The sequence below is a fragment of the Bombus vancouverensis genome, chromosome 1, assembly GCF_051014615.1.
Source record: "Bombus vancouverensis nearcticus chromosome 1, iyBomVanc1_principal, whole genome shotgun sequence".
Taxonomy (NCBI): Eukaryota; Metazoa; Arthropoda; class Insecta; order Hymenoptera; family Apidae; genus Bombus; species Bombus vancouverensis.
In genome coordinates, this window is record NC_134911.1 from 10,888,383 (window position 1) to 10,894,095 (window position 5,713).

The 5,713-nt window shown below is 33.5% G+C and overlaps 1 long non-coding RNA gene across 1 annotated transcript; it reads right to left on the reverse strand.

Annotated features, from left to right (window-relative positions):
- Positions 1 to 2,133: 2,133 nt before the first annotated feature.
- LOC117153565 (uncharacterized) lies at positions 2,134 to 4,520 on the reverse strand. Its single transcript, XR_004463632.2, has 3 exons — positions 4,383 to 4,520; positions 4,005 to 4,235; positions 2,134 to 3,863 (listed from the first exon to the last, which is right to left on the reverse strand). It is a non-coding gene; the product is annotated as an uncharacterized LOC117153565 (long non-coding RNA).
- Positions 4,521 to 5,713: the final 1,193 nt, after the last annotated feature.

Below are 5,713 nucleotides of genomic sequence, written 5' to 3' on the forward strand. Positions count from 1 at the left end.
TTATAACTATTTAGAAAATCATGTCTATATTCTCATGTTCTTTAATGCGGGAGGAATTTTGTAGTATATTTATTACTTAAAACATTAAATTATTTCATATCAAGATGTCTCTTTTTTTTAATTCGCTTTACAAATTCTAACAATTAATATTTATAAATGATGAATTTTTTAGTAACAATTTAGTAAAAATTTATTTGATGAACAATTTTGTGAGATACTATACGATTCATATAGAAAGCGTATTTGCGTATTTTAAAATGGAAAATATCTGCGGAGTTCGTGCATGAGTTATTTATCTAGTTGCCGGTAGAGGTAGACAGTTGTTTGTGGAAACATTATTGTACCAAGGCTTACTTTTTTAAATATTTCAAATAATATTTTTATTAATTTTACATATTTTAAATAATTAAAGTAATTTTCTTTTGTTTAACAGAGTATGGTTCTAAATGTTCTAGGTTAATGTAATACATTACTATCGACAATTAACGCGAACTCTATCCATCAGAAGCTGAATTTAATTATAACAAAGTTCATCGTTGTTCCATTGTACTTATCTCTACTGTAGTGGATCTAGCCTCTGTACTCAATTTCTACAATTAATCATGCTACACTTACGTAACATGAATATTAACCTCAATATGTTAATTTTATTTAGTTTCCTGTGATATACGAAATGTGATTGAAATGTATTACAACTTGACCCGATTGCACATTGCGTTGGCTTCTCGTAGCTGTACGTAAATGCAATTCTCTAAATAATGCTTCAGTGCAACAATGCTTCCTATACACTTGGACATTAACAGCCAAATGTTGAATAATCAAATAAGTATTTGATGATATAGTAAAACTTCGTTTATATGAACATATTGGGGGACAAGCAGTTCATAAGAATTCACTGATTCTTCCACTATATGAACGAAAAATCACAAGTGGTTGGGAGAATCAATGAACTCTTATTATGTATATGATCTATCCCAATTTACACATCTTATCTTTGCAAATAAATGAAGTTCTACTGTACTCTTAGGTAATTTCGTTTTATAAAAATGGTAAGTCAAAAAATGTAACATTGTAAAATGTAAAAATGTAAAATTGTAACAGCAACAATTACAACTGATGTACATATTGTACACAGTTTTCCACCACAGACGCACATGATTGTCAGGAGAAATCGTGAAAAGAAACGATCGCTTTTCTCGCTGAGTTCATTAGCGGCACAAATTAGTGCCTATACTTGAACGAACGCATCGTGCCAGTATTTTCTACAGGCAAAACGAATCGGAGTTCATCCGATGAGCATTCACGATGCGTTTCCACGCGTACGAAAGGAATGTGTCCCTTCTCCACCTCGTTGCTTATTGTTCGTTCTATGGGTGCGGTTTGATTCGTCTGCATTTCGATCCAATTCCATTCTTCTCTACCTTCTAATTTCCTTTCTTATTTTTAGTAAACAAAAATATTATTATGTTAATAACAGGTTCCTTTTTTTGATGTCTTCATTTAATAATTCATTTTTTATACTTTTGTTGTGGTTTAATAATTGATTTACTCTGCCAGACACAAATAACATCTTTCCTATTTGCATTTAATTGACGCATTATCCTTCGTTCAACCTATAATTTGCAATTGCAATTACGTATTTACAATTATAATGTTAATTATAATTTTATCGCGCTATTCTGTTCTGACTGTATTATGTTTTGTAAAAATTGTTCTTACTTGACGTTTTTAAAATACTAGTCGCATTGTTCTTCTTTTTTCATGTTCTGATATGTTTTCTCCTCTTTTTTGTTGTACGTTTCTAACTGGCTGCATATGGACCATCGACATTCCAAGATACTAGTAGATAAAACACGAAGGGCTGGGGGGATGCTTTCGTTTCTCCCTCGTCCTCCTAGAGAGTCCTGTTTTATCTCTCCCGGATTCCTGAACGCCAACTCATCGCGCCTTATTGTGATGTTGATGTCACGTCTAGACCGTGCCGTGTCTACGCATTGATTCGCGTGAATTAAAAATTGGAACGTGCATTTTATGCACGTGCACTTCTGCCATTTTTCGATCTATAAGTGTAATTGAATAGAACAGAGCACTGAATGGAAACTGAAATGGAATTAATAGGTATATTAATTAATAGAATGAATAGAAACTCAATTATGGTCGTATATTATGAATTTATTATACAGGGTGGTTGGTAACTGGTGATACAAGCGAAAAGGGGGTGATTCTACGCGAAAAAAGAAGTCGAAAATATAGAATAAAAATTTTTCGTTCGAGGCTTTGTTTTCGAGAAAATCGACTTTGAATTTTCGCTCGGTACGCGTGCGGTACGTTATAACGGATCTCACTGTAGATCGTTGTCTCGATGGAAAAATAAAAAAAAAAAATTTTTATTCTATATTTTCGACTTTTTTTTTCGCGTAGAATCACCCACTTTCCGCTTGTACCATCAGTTATCAACCACCCTGTATATTATGAATGTATATTGTGATATTTTGTGGTGTTTGGTATATCCATTGGTTATTTAATATTTACTACAAGATAGAATTTTTACATTTATAAATGACAGTATTCTGATATTTCCAGGAAAGTTAGAAAATTATTTCGGAGAATATCTAGTTAGTAAGGCTTAATTTGATATCTTGAGACGGTGCTAATTAAGAACCGCTATTCCCCGTCGGCGTTAAACTAGATTGGTAATCAAGCCTGGATACTTACCTGTGTTCACTAGTGATTCATGAGGCTAGTGACGTTTATCGGAGATCAAACACGAAACTTCTGATTAAGAATAAAAAGACTCAAATGAACAGGACGCTTCGAAGGTAATAATGAATAGCTATTAAAATCATACGAGTCGTGAGACAAGAAATGCGTAGTTTTCAAGGAAGAAAAATGTTCGACCTTCAGAGTTAAATTCTTCGCATCTTCTTTCTATGAAAAGTATCGCTTGCGTTGAAGCAATGGTAATCATCGATAAAATGGAATTATATTTGTGTTTGACGTCATCGATGAGATCCTTCAAACAATTTAGCTTCAGAAGCTTTTCATGTCATGTGTGATGCCTTGCATTTTCCACGAAACAGAATGAGTTTGTAACCTTTTCTTTTATCTTTATTTCTCTCTTGACACGTTTTTTTCAATCACGTTTCTTACAAATTTTGTATATCTTTTATCTTCTTTTGTAGAAGCTAGATATCTTTTAACTTTATTTTTGCAATATTGGGTATTTTTTTATTCTTTAAAGAAACAAAGTTTTTTGATCTCTTCAACTATTATGAGACAACTTTGTATTAATGTTTATCAACATTTAATGTATACTCAAATACTTAGATGAATCATTCCTTAAGAGATTAATACTCTCTCTGTCAATTTTTAAATTTTACACCCTTTCATTTTTTCAGTAGTTCAAAGAATTTTCTATTTTCTCTTGTTCCAATCCTTTTCCAATCCTGTTCCAATTCCTTCTTGGCTCATTTATATTAAGCGATGGGGCGTCGATAAATCGTTAAGCGATTAACGTATCACCGCTAAGAGCGAGGGGAACGCGTTATCTCCGCTGGAAATGGAATTTCTCTCGCGGCCGGCGTGGTTCTTTTGTGGCTCTCGACTTAGACGATTTCGAGAGACCGGTTTCATCCGCAGGTATTCGCGAACCTGGCGGCCTTTCCCCTTCCAACCGTGGACGACCGCTAACGACATGGATGAGAATAAAACAGAGAGACAGAGGAAATACCAATACGTTCGAACGAGAAAGAATCGTAATTTATATGGAACCGGTCGTAGGTGGTACGTCTCATTAAAGCAGAGGAAATGATCGTGGATGAATGAACGGCGTCGTGTGGGTGGCTGCGATTGCCAGCGGACGGCTAGAACAAAAGTGAAACGTTCCACTTGTACTTGGTAGTATATATTGTTCCTTCAACGTTATTTGAAAAATTAAAGATTGTCAATATAAAAAAGATTATGTATTTATCCTAATATTTAGGAATATCCTAATATTTACTTACATTGCAAGTGATTAGAGATATGTAATCGTGTCAGCTGATGGTAAATCAAGTCAGCTGAATCAAGATAAAGATCAGCCGAATTCGCAATAGTTTCGTGTGACAGACAATCTGATTACTGAAAGTTATCCGATTCTGAACTTGGTGGTTTCCTTTGCTTTTTAAGCGACACAGATGCTTCCGATATGAATGAACTCCATTAAAAGTTTATGTTCTTCCACAGCAAATGCGTAGCTAATCAGAAACATTACATAATAATTAATTAAGTTTAATCAGATTGGTATACATGTTGATTGATATTTACATATTGATGCAAGGCTTCTCTATGTAACTTTATTGAAAAAATTCCACTAAAAGGAACTTGTCCATTGAATTTATTACCTGTGCGTTTAATCATGTTGTCGACCTTGGATTTTATTGTACCGTTTTATCTAGAGTTTTACGTGACTATGCAACGTCTTACATTTTTTGCACCAACTGCCCTAAGGTGATCCTTTAAAGCGGAGTATATATCATGATCACCATTCAACAGGAAAGAAAACAACGACGAAAAAAGAGTTGCAATAAGGCTGCAAGAAATTGTTCAAGGTAAACGTCAACTGTTGGGCATGACCGATTCCCCTTCTTCTTTCACCCTTTTTCTCGCTATGACAACTTCCTTCATCGAGCCTCCTTCTGAAACATGGTGGAGGACGTGAAAGTGAGGGGACAGTGGTGCTCAGATAGTTAAAAAAAAAAGTAAAATCGTTTCTCTGGTTTCAAAATCAAGACATGCGGCTCTCTTATACGTATAAGTAGAGGGAAGAGAGATATAAAGTATTATAAATAAAAAAGGTGTGTCATTATCTACTATATAACAGATATATCAAAAGAGTTAACAAACATCGAAACCCCCTAATTACTAAATTACTTAATACGTCGGACCAGATCCGCAGGCTAAGAAAACACTATACTAAGCACTAGATTCAGCTACATATTTCTAATAAGCAATATTTACTTATTAATAATATTATTATTTATAAATTATACTTATTTATAAATTATGCTTACTTATAATGAGTTAATAAGTTTATTAACTTATTATAAACAATTGGCCATGTCACTGCGCCACGCCAGAGAAACTTACTCAAAGTTCTCAATGCAAGAATTGATTGTAAAGTACTTGTAAATAAAAAAAAAAATTATCTACTATAAATAGAGATTATGCTGTATATTTGTATAATATTGAGTTAAAATATATTATATTATATCAAAATATTTTAAAACAAGATTTAACAAATTTTTGAAATTTTGTCTAAAAAATATAAATAAAAAAGTCGTTGATCATTATATTTTTACTAATTTAATAACATTTTTATCCAGAAGTTTCTCTTCTAATCTTTCTAAAAATTCTATACGAGATATTTAATCTCTTCTCGTCATCTGAAAGATCAACTTTAAAAGATACGCTGTAGTTGTACTAGTTTAAAGCAATTACTATATAAAAAACAAATCTATAGTCTTTTGTTATTCGTTGTGCAAATCTCGTAAGCGGTATTTGCACCGTCTAAGTCGCATGAAATGCGAAATGTTTTGTTGATGGAAGTGTCCCTCGCCAAGTAATCGTCATCTGCATCGTGATTCGTACGATTTGAGGTACGCTGACACCTGGTATGCCTCGACTTTGGTGAACACTTTGGTGGGGTCTCGGGAGCCTCGTCGAGACGCGCGAA